Source organism: Ornithorhynchus anatinus, chromosome 8, assembly GCF_004115215.2.
Source record: "Ornithorhynchus anatinus isolate Pmale09 chromosome 8, mOrnAna1.pri.v4, whole genome shotgun sequence".
NCBI classification, from domain to species: domain Eukaryota; kingdom Metazoa; phylum Chordata; class Mammalia; order Monotremata; family Ornithorhynchidae; genus Ornithorhynchus; species Ornithorhynchus anatinus.
The window spans coordinates 24617592-24632934 of NC_041735.1; the positions used below are offsets into that span (position 1 = coordinate 24617592).

General features: G+C 44.7%; 1 non-coding gene across 1 annotated transcript; it reads left to right on the forward strand.

Moving 5' to 3' along the window:
• The first annotated feature begins 317 nt into the window (after nucleotides 1-317).
• On the forward strand, nucleotides 318-455 carry LOC114814137. Its single transcript, XR_003761873.1, has one exon. It is a non-coding gene; the product is annotated as a small nucleolar RNA SNORA7 (small nucleolar RNA).
• Nucleotides 456-15343: the final 14888 nt, after the last annotated feature.

Below are 15343 nucleotides of genomic sequence, written 5' to 3' on the forward strand. Positions count from 1 at the left end.
TGGGGTGGATACAAGTTAATCAGGTAGAACACAGTCCCTGTGCCGCATGAGGCTCACAGTAGTAAACCCCATTTCACAGATGAGGTAATTGAGGCCCAGAGAAGTTAACTGACTTACCCAAGGTCACACAGCAGTTACGTGGTGGAGTTGGAATCAGCACCCAGGTCCTTCTGACTCCCAGGCCCGTGCCCTAACCACTAAGCCACGTTGCTGAACTGATTGTCTTGTATCTATCCCAGCACTTGGAACAGCATTCGATATGATGATAAGCACTTAAATATCTAGGTTACCATTATTTGGAGGGCTCACAGTAAGCGTCCCTCTCAGGATGGCACCTGGAGAGTTTCCAGTACTCTACCAGTCTCGGCTGTGGGAGGGAGAGTCCAGCAGAGGCCTGTCCATTCCATTCCTAGCTTGGGCAGCGGCTAGCGAGTGGAAGGCAATCTCCTACAAGTCAAAACTCACCTGTGCTGGGCAGCAGCGGCACGGGAGAGAGTCGAGGGTGAAGACTCGAGTTTACAGCATAGAAGGAGGCAATGGTAAACCACTTTCGTATTTTTACCAAGAAAATTATTTGGATCCACTACCGGAACCACTGCAGATGGAGAATCGGGGTGTCGTGGAAGAGATGTGTCCACGGAGTCACTACGAGTCGGAGACGACTCGACAGCATAAGACAAGATTCAGTTGGTGTAAGGCTTCTTCCTGAAACCCAGCTTTAATGCATTTGGAAAAGGGTGGAGTCGACTAGATTTGGCTGCTCAAAGACGACTGGCCTTTGAGGAATTTGTCAAATAGGTGGATCTCTGTCCACACAGCTGCATTAACGTCATGGACCCCCCTGGAATGTGAGCCTAGGCAGGGCCTTAGTGGGGTTGTCACTGCCAGAGAAAGAGCCAGAGCAGCAAACAAGATCTGGAATAAGATCACTGCTGACATCAGAGCCAAAATCTCTTTTGTGGAGAAAAAAAAAATCCAAACTATCCCAGGTTTATTCGAGATGTATCACTTCCCTAAGGACAATCTAAGAGTCACGTGGTTTGGGAGGTGGAAGACTTCATGTCTGCATAGAGAAGTCCTTCTTAAAAGCCCTTCTTAGTACAGTAAGAAGTACTTCTTAATGGAGTAGTAGTAGTAATAATGATAGTAATATCATTTAATAAGTGCTTACTGTACACAAACCACTGTCCTAAATGTTGGAAAGGAATTAGACAGGGTCCCTGGCCCTCAAGGAGCTCACCACCTAAAGGACAGAGAGGGCGAAAATAAAACCCCCAAACCCCCAAAATTAACATAAAAAGCAAAGACAGGAATAAATATAAAATAAAATAAAGGCTGTAGAGTACCGTGACTAGAAAAACAAAGTTTCAGGCCTCTTGTGGCTCTGACTCTCGCAGTCTTAGCCACAGTAACCAATACTGATCTAGCAGCAACTGATACTACTATAATACTTTCTGCATCGAGGTCAAAATACTTTCCAGATAGCAAGGTAAGCTTCATGGTACGCTCTACCACAGATATAAGTAGATCTCGTGGCTCATTGGAAAGAGCCTGGGCTTCGGAGTCAGAGGTCATGGGTTCGACTCCCGGCTTTGCCACTTGTCAGCTGTGTGACTGTGGGCAAGTCACTTCACTTCTCTGGGCCTCAGTGACCTCATCTGTAAACTGGGGATTAACTGTGAGCCTCACGTGGGACCACCTGATTACCCTGCACCTTCCCCAGCGCTTAGAACAGTGTTCTGCACATAGTAAGCGCTTAACAAATACCAAGATTATTATTATTATTATCTCAATCCCAATTACCTGTGGGGAATTATATGGATATCGACGGCCCCCGGAAAAACCCAAAAACCTCAGTTAGATTTCACTCACCTTGCACCATAGCTAACGGCTTTGGGATTCTTGAAAACCTGTCCATTTAAGCCCTAGTTCTTTATCATGAAGTAGGAAAATAAACAGGCCATCCCAAGGTGTTTTGTTGAAATACTGCTGAAAAAAATCACATGGTTGTGACTTCTGGTGAAGTGCTGGTGCAATTTTCAACTCTTCAAGCTTTATGAACAAAATCCAAGAATGCTACACTTGACTTACTCTAAATGCTACTACCTGTGCAGGAAAATATCATCGCTCAGTCAATCAGTGGCATTACTGAGTGCTCATTATGTGCAGAGCACTGTACTAAGAGTTTGGGGAATACAAAGCAACAGAGTTGATAGGCATATTCCCTGCCCACAAGGAGCTTACAGTCTAAATAATAATAATAATGTTGGTATTTGTTAAGGGCTTTCTATGTGCAGAGCACTGTTCTAAGCGCTGGGGGAGATACAGGGTAATCGGGTTGTCCCACGTGAGGCTCCAAGTCAATCCCCATTTTACAGATGAGGTAACTGAGGCACTGAGAAGTTAAGTGACCTGCCCACAGTCACACAGCTGACAAGTGGCAGAGCCGGGAGTCGAACCCCTGACCTTTGACTCCGAAGCCCAGGCTCCTTCCACCGAGCCACGCTGCTTCCCAAAAGAACAAGAGCAACAAGCAGAAAAGCCCCATGGCCTAGTGGACATAACAAGGGCCTGGAAGCCCGAGGAACGGGGTTCTAATTCCGGATCTGCCACATACCTGCTGTGCGACCTTGGGCAAGTCACCTAACTTCTTTGTGCCTCAGTTCCCTCGTCTGCAAAATGGGGATTCAATACCTATTCTCCCTCCTTCTTAGACTGAGGTCCCTGTGGGACCTGATTATCTTGTATCTACCCCGACGCTTAGTACAGTGCTTAGCACATAGTAAGTGGTTAACAAATACTACAATTATCATTATTACTATCAATTAGAAGAAAGTGATTACAGGTACTCTGAGTTTTAATCGACCCACCTCATCGCCCCTTATTCTCCCCAGGCCATGTAACATCATTTCCCACCCCTACCTGAAGACTTAACTGCCAGGTAACGGCTCAACGTTAGACTTTGACTCTCTGGGGCCTCTGAGTTATCATTTGTTAACAGCAGGAGTAACAGTATTTATTAAGCACTTACTGTGTGCAGTGCACTGCACTAACCACTGCTAGAGAATACGCAGGTGGAAATAATAATAATAATGTTGGTATTTGTTCAGCGCTTACTATGTGCAGAGCACTGTTGTAAGCGCTGGGATAGATACAGGATAATCAGGTTGTCCCAAGTGAGGCTCACAGTTTTCATCCCCATTTTACAGTAGAGGTAACTGAGGCCCAGAGAAGTGAAGTGACTGCCCACAGTCACACAGCTGACAAGTGGCAGAGTCGGGAATCGAACGCACGACCTCTGATCCCAAGCCCATGCTCTTTCCGCTGAGCCACACTGCTTCTCTAACAGGTGGCCCTGTCCTTGAGCGGGTTCACAATCTATGAGGATAGCTGGGAGAAGTTCTTAAAACGACCCCTTTCAAATATGAATTATTCTCCGGCCATTTAAGTGTGTTCAATAATACTCTATTTTGCTTTCTTTCCTGACATCATTATGACTAAAAGGGAACTCTAGGTTTGGCCAAAATGTGGACTTGGTAGAGCAGGGTGATGTGTCTTAAGATCTAAACTGTCAACTCGTAAGCAGGGAACGGTTCTGCCAACTTTCTTATATTGTATCTCCTAAACACTTAATACAGTCCTCTACACACAGTAATCAGGCAATCAACATGATTAAATTCCCTTACGGATGAATGTGGGCTTTATAAAATGTTCTTTTAATTTAGGGCCCTTTTCAATATATAGTATTTGAAACTGAAAACAGCTACCTACTAGCTGCTGCTGCAAAGGTATACTCTACTTCTAAGAATTGTCCATTTTTACATGCAGCTATTTTCATTTGTCCTAATTTTCACTTTATAGGAGGGTGAATTGAGGGAAAGAAAACACAATGCCAGGGAGATCACTGTTGCTTCAAATCCCCAAATAACAGGCCAGAGGTCCACTCTCCAACATAATCAGTCAGATCCCTTTGTCTACAGTAACCAGAAGTGTGGGTTATTATCATAGCAAAGTACTAGCAATTGTCAACCTCAACATTAAGGTAGGACACTGTATTCTGAACCAATGCCACTCTCTGTAAATAGTTTTATTTTTGTTCTTTATGAAGAGTAGAGTACCCCACTTAGGTTCAGTTCATTAAGGAGAATTAAAATACACCAGGGTTGCCATCCCCCCTCACCCCTTACTCTCTACCACTTACTGCTACTTACAAACTCACGTGTGTGTGTTTGTAGCAGTAAAATCCTTCATTCTGGGTCTTATCTAATTGCTAAAAATAAAGCACTTGTAAATTGCCTTTTACATTATTTATAAAGAAGGACCTCATCATCAGAAAGTGCCCCAACATTCTGTGTAGGGTGAAAATGGGGAAAAGGGAGATTTCCAGTGAGGCAGGGAAGAAAGAAGACAGGAGGATCTCTCATAAATAATATATTCATTGGTCAAAGAAAGTTATCGCCTTTTATAAAATGTTTGGGATTCATTATGCATACAAGGAGGGGGAGGAGATCAGTGTCAGATTAGTAGGTGTTATAGCCCTGCACTTAGTGATTAGGATGTCATTTATTTAGCTATATAAAAGCCAAGATTGCCACCTCTCATCACCTGAAAATAAACAGCTACCAAGACTGACTGGCATGGCGGCAGGAATGCAAAGAAATGTTGGCAACTCCTCGCTCAAAAGTAGCTGTCTCCATCGCTCTGGATTTCATTTGGTATTCATTGTAATAGCACTGAGCTTAATGAATTCATTTGGTATTCAAGAAGATGTCACATGGATTTCCATAGATGTTCGACTGTAATTTAGCACGGGTTAATGGACACCTCTATTAAAGTGTTATCGAAAGTTTGACATTCAAATAACCCAGTTTAAAATCAGACCAACGTAGACATTAAAGCTGAAGGGGAAAAACCAGAGGAAAAGTCAAGTAGAAAATGTCATCTGGAGGCAGTAGCTGTCAGACAACTCGATGAAAGAGCTCTCTGGCCATCTGAAGGATTTTTTTTGTCCTCTTTAGAGGGCTCCATACCTCTTTACTCGTTCCAAGTGAAGGCCTCTGGAGGGTATCCTCAAATCCGTCCATTTGCTCAGCTACTCATGCAGTCAGAGATGTGGGGGAAAACTGTGACTAGCAAGAGACAGACACTAACCCTATTAGCGTTGGTTTTTTTTTTTAAATGCTCTCTTACCAGTATTTTCAGCAACAATAATATATATGAATTGACCACCTACTGAATAAAGAACACTGTACTGGGCACTTTGGTAACAGATCAAAGAAATGAAAGACACTAACTCTGCCCTCGAGTTTACAGGGTAGTGAGGGACGCAGTAAACATCAACCGATGATTATGCAAAATTAAAGAGATAAAATAAAACTAATAAAATCAGTAAATAAATTGCAAAACAAAATACATGACTGTCGAGGTACAGTATATAGTGCTTTGGACAAAGCGGGAGTTCAGTGAATATTACTGAAGGATCGAGGTGGCTGATGGGAAGGTGTGACCATGGAGATGGGGGGATTAATCAGGGAGGGATGCTTCCTGGAGGAGGTAGCATTTTAGGAGGGCTTTGGACCAACTTAGTTCAGCAAACTAAGGAGGGAGGACAGTCCAGACAGGAAGAAGTGTGAATAGCAGATCAGAGGTGAGAGAGTGAGGGAGGCTTCCTTGGATGGTGTAAAGTGCATGATCTGGGATGTAACGGATAAAGAGGTTAGTTAGGATGCTGACTCAACTAGCCCAGGCTGGTAATTGAACTGGTCAGACATGATATCTAGACTCCTGGAATTTGAGTTCACTAAATCCCACTAGGTCCTGGGAGAACCTTTGATAGGCTGGGAGAAATTCTTTAACCTAAACGTCGGAATGATAGCCTGGTGGGTGGTGGGATCTCTGTTAACTGCTTCCATTAGAGAGTCTTCCAAGTGTAAATAATAATAATAATGATGGCATTTATTAAGTGCTTACTTTGTGCAAAGCACTGTTCTAAGTGCCGGGGCGATACAGGGTGATCAGGTTATCCCACCTGGGGTTCACAGTCTTCATCCCCATTTTACAGATGAGGTAACTGAGGCACAGAGAAGGTCACACAGCTGACAAGCAGCGGAGCCGGGATTAGAACCCATGACCTCTGACTCCCAAGCCCTTCAAATCCCTCCTACTCCCCCACCCCCGCACTAAACTGTAAGCCAATCATATATTTTACCTTGGAATTACTTTCCCCAGAGCTTACTACACCGCTCTGCCCACAATTGACCTTTCATTCAATAAATCCAAATGAAAGAATGGAATAATGACTGACCTGCTCCAAAGGAAAGATCAGGCCTACTGTATTGATTTATTTTCCACTACTGCCAAACAGTAACAAATGTTTTGGAAAGTCCTAAACAAAAATACCATTGATGCCTTTGTGTTATTTTTTCCAGCTCTGCAGCAGTTAACTAGCAGGCGGTCTTCCTGATCCTGCATTAATAGCATCTTCATTGGGCCTAGAGAACAAACAATATAGGTTTCTTTAAGCCATGTTAATTGCAAGTCCCCCGAGAAACATTGGAGAGAAGGGAACACTTGCTAAATAGGGAAGGACAAGAAGAGAGACGTTTATTTTCTGCCGCTCCGGAAGAGTAAAAATAACATGGTAGTCCTTTAAGACAGAAAGATCCCAGAGCACTGCGGGAACTCCGCCACCATTCCTAAAGTTCAGTTGGAATAAAAGACAAAGTTTCCCCATGCGCACCTAATCCCGCATCTATCTTTGCTCAATTTTTAGTTCTTCGGGCCTCTGAGAGCATGGTTTGGGCTCTAATAATAGGGCTACTTCAATTCAATTTTTTTAAAAAGGAAAGAAAAACAAAGGCCTCAGAGCCTGAGGATAAGTAGGGAAGAGAGAGCTGTACACTTTCCTGGCACAGTTGGGTTGGACAGGTCTCATTTGTTGAGAATTTCACTGTGATGAAGACCTGCAGCCGCTCATCCTAAACATGCCTGGGATGGACCTGAGGTGATTTCTTAGACTGAAGATTTTTTGAAGCTTTTAACTACTTCAGAATTTCTCCTGCTAGAAATAGTTGATGTTGGTTTATGGTACTTGGGCCTAGAGGCCCAGGTGGGCCAAGCAGAAAGGTGGTCTTTGCTGCCTTCCCCTCCAGATAGCAGGGTGGCACTTTGAAAATTCCACAGAGGTTTCTTTATAAAACCTTGAACTCAAGCTCATTTCCCACCCATCACTGCCCAACTGGCTGGAGCAGAAGGTGCTTGGCTTGCCAATTTGCTCTATCAACCATGCCAACAAAGGTATTTTTTGAGTACCGACTGCGTGCAGAGCCCTGGACTGAAAACCTGGCAAAATATCAATAATCACAGAGATTATGATGTGTTAATCCCTGTGCTAAGCACTGGGATAGGTATGATACAGAAAGATCAGATATGGCCCCAGTCCCAACTAGGACTACAAGTATAAGAGAGAGGGACGATTGGAATTTCATACTCACTTTACAGATGGGGGAACTAGGACTCAAAAAAGACGGCCCAACCTGAGTATCTTGTATTTAGCCCAGCTCTTAGTATAGTGCCTAGTTCAGAGTAAGGACCTAACAAGTACCATTCAAAAAAAAAAGGGAGGGAGGAGATATGTGACTCACCTCAGGTCATGGAACTGGCAATTGCTGGTGCCAAAAGTTTTTTTTTTTTTAAGCTGGTGCTTGTGAAATACTTATTATGTGCCAGGGAACTGTACTAAACTCTGAGGTAGCTAAAGGTTAATCAGTTTGGACACAGTCCCTGTAGCACATATGGCTCAGAGTCTTAATCTCCATTTTACAGATGAGGTAATTTAGGCATAGGGAAGTGAAGTGACTTACCCGAGGTCACACAGCAGACCAGAGGAGGAGCCAGGATTAGACCCCGGATTGGTCTGACTCCCAGGCTCGTGCTCTACCCACTGGACCACATTGCTTCTCCCGTCCCTCATGGAGCTGATAATCTAGGAGGGAAGACGGTTGCCCTAAATTGATGAACGTGCCATAATTAAGCATGACCCAGTAGTAATAATAATCCCAAGTGACTAAATGAATCAATAACAAAGAAATAAAGAGATAAAAATGTAAGGGGGCTGAGGTGACTGATGTGATGGCATGACTAGGAAGGTGAGAGGATTAATCTGTGAAGAAATGGTGCATTGGTCTAACAGTATGGCCCTTTTTACATTCAATAATTACTGAGGTTGTGATCTATATATTTACAAGCCCCCATCTTTGAATGAAGAAACAGCGTATTTCTATAATGCAAATATTCTTTCTACAAAAGCAACAGTAAGATCTGCTGGATGGCACCATAACCAGTGTGCTGTTACTGCAGAATGCCAGACTTGTTCTTCATTATTTTGGATCCTTTCAGTGGATGGATCCTATAAGAAGGTGAACTGTGTATCAAATGCATAATGAAGTCCCTGTTCCAGGTAACATAAAGGATTATCCTATCAGGAGTGATATCACAGCACGTGGGTTGGTTTTTTTTTTGACAACCGTTAACTTTCTTCCTTCCGTAACAGGTCCGCCAGAACCAGGGCGCACTGCTCCTGAGATGAAAATCCGGTCTCCCCTCGCCCTCTGCGACCCCCCAACCCCAACCCCAGTTAAGAAAGGCGGCGTAATTGGGTGCTGCTTTGGAGAGGAGAGTTTTATTACAGTACTGGTTCTTGACCTCCAACCAGCAGGGGGACAACCGGGAGACTCCTCGGCCTTCCGTATATGCCAGGTATTGATTGAAATTTCCTCCGGGCTCCCCAAAGACTCATGAGGTTAATGAGGAAGGAAGTAGGATGCTTTTAAACTGAACAACCCTTGAAATAGAGTAACCCGAACTCTCTCCCCAGACGGCGGTAGGGAGAGGTGTCAGGAAAAAGACGCCCTCCAAGAATTAAAAAGGAGTAGAGGGTGGGGTGGAGATGGGATGGAGCGGGCGACTGAGGAGGCAGACGGGACGTTTGGGAATTCAAGTCTCCGGCTCGCCGAGGTTTCACTAGAGAATTCAGGAACTCCCCTGCACGCAGCATCTTTATTATAAAAGAGTAGTGGGCGGAGGGCTGTCTCTTCTTTTTACTGCAGATCTCCTTCCCTTTTAAATTCCCCGGATGTGGTGGCAATAACTTAGAGGCAGGAAGGGCCAGGGAACTGGGATGAAGTGGCAGGAATAGAGAGCATCTTTAATAGTAAGATTATCAGTAGGAGCCACCAGATTGTGATTTTCCTAAATAAGCATTCAATAAATACTGTTGATTGATTTTTTTTCTCCTCTGGGTAGATCCTTTGGCCTTTCTCTCTTACTCTCTTCCTCTAGCCTCCAGAAATCACCCCACTAAGTGATTAGTGTGACTCTGTGCATAGGTTTTTCTCTCCCATAACACACACAATGTCCCAAGTAGTTTTCACAGTCCCTCTGAAATCACATCTCCTTCAGGAGGCCTCCTCTGATTATTCTCTCACTTACCTAGATTATAGCCCCGAAATGCCACTCTGGCACTTCCCCGCAACTTTTTTTTTATGGTATCTGTTAAGCCTGGACTATGCGCCAGGAGCTGTACTAAACTCTAGGATAGATATAAATTAATCAGGTCGGACACAGTCCCTGTCCCACATAGGACTCGCAGTCTTAATCCCCACTTTACAGATGAAGTAATTGAGACAAAGAAAAATTAAGTGACTTCTCAAGGACTGTGCACTATCCACTAGGCTAAGTAGAGAAGCAGCGTGGCTCAGTGGAAAGAGCACGGGCTTTGGAGTCAGAGATCATGGGTTCGAATCCCGGCTCTGGCACTTGGCAGCTGTGTGACTTTGGGCCAGTCACTTCACTTCTCGGTGCCTCAGTTACCTCATCTGTAAAATGGGGATTAAGACTGTGAGCCCCACGTGGGACGACCTGATTCCCTTGTGTCTACCCCAGCGCTTAGAACAGTGCTCTGCACATAGTAAGCTCTTAACCAATACTAACATTATTATTAGTTTGTGTACTCCTCCTGGAAGGCTTGCGTACATATCTGACATGCCCCATTACCTAAGCACAAACTCCTGTTCCTATTTCCTTGTCCTTCATCCTCTCCATAATTTATTTTGGTGTCTATCTCCCATGCTAGACTGTAAATTCCTGGAGGGCAGGGATCATGTCTCAAAATTATTGTACATCATCGTTACACTGCATTCCGGGATGATAAGTGAAATACCATATTAATAATAATAATAATAATAATGGTTTTTAAGTATTTACTATGTGCCAAGCACTGTTCTACGCGCTGGGACAGATATATAATCAGGTTGTCCCATGTGAGGCTCACAGTCTTAATCCCCATTTTACAGATGAGGCAACTGAGGCACACAGAAAAGTTAAATGACTTGTCCAAAGTCACACAGCGAACAATTGGCAGAGCCAAGATTAGAACCCATGACCGCTGACTCCCGAGGCCCTGCTCTTTGCACTAAGCCATGCGACTTCTATTATTAGTTGGCCCCCGGTGGAGCTTGGGGAATGATTTTTGTCAATGTTGTTATTATCATTATTATTATTATGTTTCCAGCCACGAAATGGGAGAACAGCTTCCCTGGGCCAAGCTAATAATGATAATAATAATGACGATGATAATTATGGTATGTGTTAAGCGCTTTCTATGTGCCAGGCACTGTACTAAGCGCTGGGGTAGATCAAGCTAATCGGGTTGAACGCAGTCCGCGTCCTATGTCGCTCTCGCTGTCTCGATCCTCATTTTGCAGTAGAGGTAACTGAGGCACAGGGAGGTGAAGTGACTCGCCCAAGGTCACACCTCAGACAAGTGACAGAGCCAGGATTAAAACCCAGGACCAGAACCCAGGACCTTCTGACTCCTAGGCCTGTGTTCTATCCACTACCCAGCTTACCTACTTGAAACATCTCACAGGAAGGGCAGGCGGAAGAGGAAGCAGTGTAATTGGAATATAGGTATTTCTAGCTGACTCCAGCCCTCTGCTTGGGGGAATATAATAATAATAATGATAATAATTGTGCTTGTTAAGCACTTATTATGTTCCAAGTATTGTTCTAAGCACTGGGGTAGATACAAGTTAATCAGGTTAGATGCAGTCCCTGTCCCATATGGGGCTCACACTCCTCTCCATTTTTTTACAGATGGGATAACTGAGGCACAGAGAATTGCTCAAGGTCACACAGCAGACATGTAGCAAAGCCGGGATTAGAACCCAGGTCCTTCTGACTCCCAGAAGGGGGTCTTTTCTTGGGAAATTCCCAAGCCGCCCCATACCCTCCCTAAAACCTCCCGTGGTTGCCTATCAACCTCCGCACGAAACAAAAACTCCTCACTCTAGGCTACGAGGCCGTCCGTCACCTTGCCCCCTCCTACCTCTCCTCCCTTCTCTCTTTCTACCGCTCACCCCGCACGCTCCGCTCCTCCGCCGCCCACCTCCTCATCGTCCCCCGTTCTCGCCCATCCCGCCGTCGACCCCCGGGGTCACGTCCTCCCGCTGTCCCGGAACGCCCTCCCTCCTCACCTCCGCCAAACTGATTCTCTTCCCCTCTTCAAAACCCTAATTAAAGCTCACCTCTTCTAAGAGGCCTTCCCAGACTGAGCTTCGCCTGTTCCCTCTGCTGCCTCTTTACCCCCCTCCCTTCGCCTTCCCTCAGCTAAGCCCCCTTTCCCCCCATTTCCCTCTGCTCCTCCCTCTCTCCCTTCCCCTCCCCTCAGCACTGTGCTCGTCCGCTCATTTGTATATATTTTTATTACCCTATTTATTTTGTTAATGAGATGTACATCGCCTTGATTCTATTTATTGCTATTGCTTTAATGAGATGTACATCCTCTTGATTCTATTTATTGATATTATTTGTGTCTGCCTATCTCCCCCGGATTAGACTGTAAGCTCGTCAATGGGCAGGGACTGTCTCTGTTGCCGATTTGTACACTCCAAGCGCTTAGTACAGTGCTCTGCACATAGTAAGCGCTCAATAAATGAATACTATTGAATGAATAAATACTATTGAATGAATGAATGAATGAATCCCCTAAATGCTGCAGCGCGTGATTGTGGGGTAGGGGACCGGCCATGAGTATAGACCAAGTGGCTCTCCTTACACATGATTAGGCGGGGAATTGATCCTTCTACTCTTCCACCTGGTCAGTTCACCCCGCTGCCAAGTGCTCAGAGCAAAAGGGCCCAGACAAAGCAGGCTCAATATCTGAGACCAATTCACCCACGGTGAGAGACAAAATTGGCAGATTTGTTTTCCATCAAGTTCCCTTCCCCTCTAAGGCACAAAAGCTTTTAGGGCTGTTTCCATTTCCTGCTTTAAAAAAACAGGGATATTAAAAAAATAAAGCATTCCTACTTCTTTGTTTAGAAAGCAAAATGCAAAAGAGCGACAAAATTGAACAAGGAAAGTTATCAACGGCCTGGAACGGAGATGCGTCAATGAACAGAATCTTTCCCCAACCCAGAGGTGTCCAAATAAGAGTATTAGTGGGTGGGAGGTTATGTGTTCTGTGGTATCCATTGGAATATTCCCAAGATCAAACTCAAATGTTGAGCTCAACCTCTAAAGTGGCCCATCATTGTAGTAAGTGTCCTAATTTCCATATAATAGTAGTCATCCTTCAGTGTCACATATTTATTAAATGCTTACTATATGTCAAGCACTGGAGTAAATGTAATACGATCAGATCAGACACAATCCCTGACCCATGCAGAACTCACAGTAGAAGAGGGAGGGAAAGCAGATGTCTAATCGTCATTTTATAGATGAGGGAACTGTGGCACAGAGAAGTCAACTGCCTTGCCTTACATCACACAGCATGCAAGCAGTGGAATCGGGATTAGAATGGGGAAGCGGTGGAATCGATATTCTGACTCCTAGTCCTGGGCTTCTATCATATAGTCCATCCTGCTTTTCACAGACCTGAATGTTAAAGGTAGGTTTCAAACAGTGAAGACAGAAGACGGAGATGACAGCAACCCGAGTGGCATCCATTCATTCAATCGTATTTTTTGAGTGCTTACTGGGTGCAGAGCACTGTACTAAATGCTTAGAAAGTACAATTTGGCAACAAATAGAGACAAGCGCTACTAAACAATGAGTTCACAGTCTAGAAGCGGGGAAACAGACAACAAAACAAGTAGACGGGCATCAATAGCATCAATATAAATAAATAGAATTATAGCTATATACACATCATTAATAAAATAAATAGAACAATAAATATGTACAAATATACACAAGTGCTGTGGGGCAGGGAAAGGGGTAGAGCAGAGGGAGGGAGTCGGGGAGATGGAGAGGGGAGGAGGAGGAGAGGAAAAGGGGGGCTCAGTCTGGGAAGGCCTCCTGGCGGAGGTGAGCTTTCAGGAGGGCTCTGAAGGGGGGAAATGTGCTACTTTGGCAGATGTGAGGAGGGAGGGCATTCCAGGCCAGAGGTAGGACGTGGGCCAGGGGTCAACGGCGGGACAGGAGAGAACAGGACCCAGGGAGGAGGTTAACACCGGAGGAGCGGAGTGTGCGGGCTGGACTGGACAAGGAGAGAAGGGAGGTGAGGTAGGAGGGGGCAAGGTGATGGAGAGCTTTGAAGCCAAAAGTGAGGAGTTTTTGCTTGATATGAAGGTTGACAGGCAACCACTGGAGATTTTTGAGGAGGGGGGAGTGACATGCCCAGAGAGTTTCTCCGGAAAGATAATGTGCGCAAAGCACTGTAATAAGCGTTTGGGACAGTACAATATAACAACGGGCATTTCTGCCCACAGCGAGCTCACAGTCTAGAGGGAGAGATAGACATTAATATAAATAATTACAGATATACAGCGTGGCAGTGTGGCTAGTGGTTAGAGCACCAGCCGGGGTGTCAGAAGGACCTGGGTTCTAATCCCGGCTCCGCTACTGGTCTATGTGACCTCAGACTAAATCACTTCACTTCTCTGTGCTTCAATCATCTTATCTGCAGAATTGGGGTTAAGACTGTGAGCCCCACATGGGACATGGACCGTGTCCAACCTGATTAGCTTTTATCTACCCCAGCATTTAGTACAGTGCCTAGCACGTAGTAAGTGCTTAACGAACACCATAAGAAAAAACAACCACCACAGAGTAAATTAACGAAGGCCTTGTTCTCGTCAAGTTCCATTCACCTGTGATAATGTTTAGGATTAGGTAAACACTATGCATATACTATCACGTTGTTTTTCATTTCTCTTTATGATTCTTTTCCTCTCAGCATGAAAAGAGCAACTCTCCCTTTAAGAGAGAAACATCTCTAGTTCCTGTCAGGTTTCTGCTGGCAATTCTAGGATCCAGCATAAGGCTCTCTGAACCCCTGATTAAATATTAATACAGAGGTGGGGGCCTCACTCTTTTATGATCCTTTCCCTGGAAACCCCCATTAGTAAATCACAGTCCAGCAGGAAAGGAAATGTGGCCATTCCATTACCCACGACTCATAGAGGGGCATTAATTCTTAATAAACAGGGCTGATTATAATGATAGTTGGAAGATGCGGAATAATGGACAGACACAGGTTTATGTCGGGTCCAGAGACTAAAATCTTGCACGGCCCAGAGAGGCTGATAAAGCAAACTAAATGCAAAGAGGAAAGAGGGGGAGAGGACCGAAACTATGGCCAAAATTTCTTCCCATTTAAACAGAATCAGGTAAGGGACCGCTAACAGGCTAATGAGGTTGCCTGTTGAATGAGTATTAATCACCTGTCTCTCAGAGCACAGTCTATGGAAGATGGTTGGAAAATGGGTCCTGATCCAGGCTCTTCCACTGACCCACCCTGGGAACTTGAGAAAGTCATTTAACCTTTCAGAATTTTACTTGCATTCTCTGTGATAGGATAATGATAATTCCTATTTCGGGAGGGAATTTAAGAATGAGTGCATAATAGATTAATGAGCAATAGATTCATGGCAAACAGCGTGGACTAACGGAAAGAACACGGGCCCGGGAATCAGAGGACCTGAATTCTAATTCCGGCCCTGCCATTTGCCTGCTGTGTGACCTTGGACAACCTACTTAGTTTCTCTGTGCTTCAGTTTCCTAAACTGAGAAATGAGAATTCAATACCTGTTCTCCCTCCTATTTACACTGTGAGCCCCAGGTGGAGCACGGGCTGTGTTTGACCTGATTAACTTGTTTCTACTCCAGTGCTTGACACAAAGTAGCTGTCTATTACTACTACTACTAATGATTATGATAAATTAAAAAAAGGTTCGGAAATCAGCCCACGAAAGATGTTTCTCAACTTAATCTCAAAACAGAAAATGTGTCCTGGGGACCATGGCTCATCATCAGAACTCCCAGGTCCTGTGTTCTAATC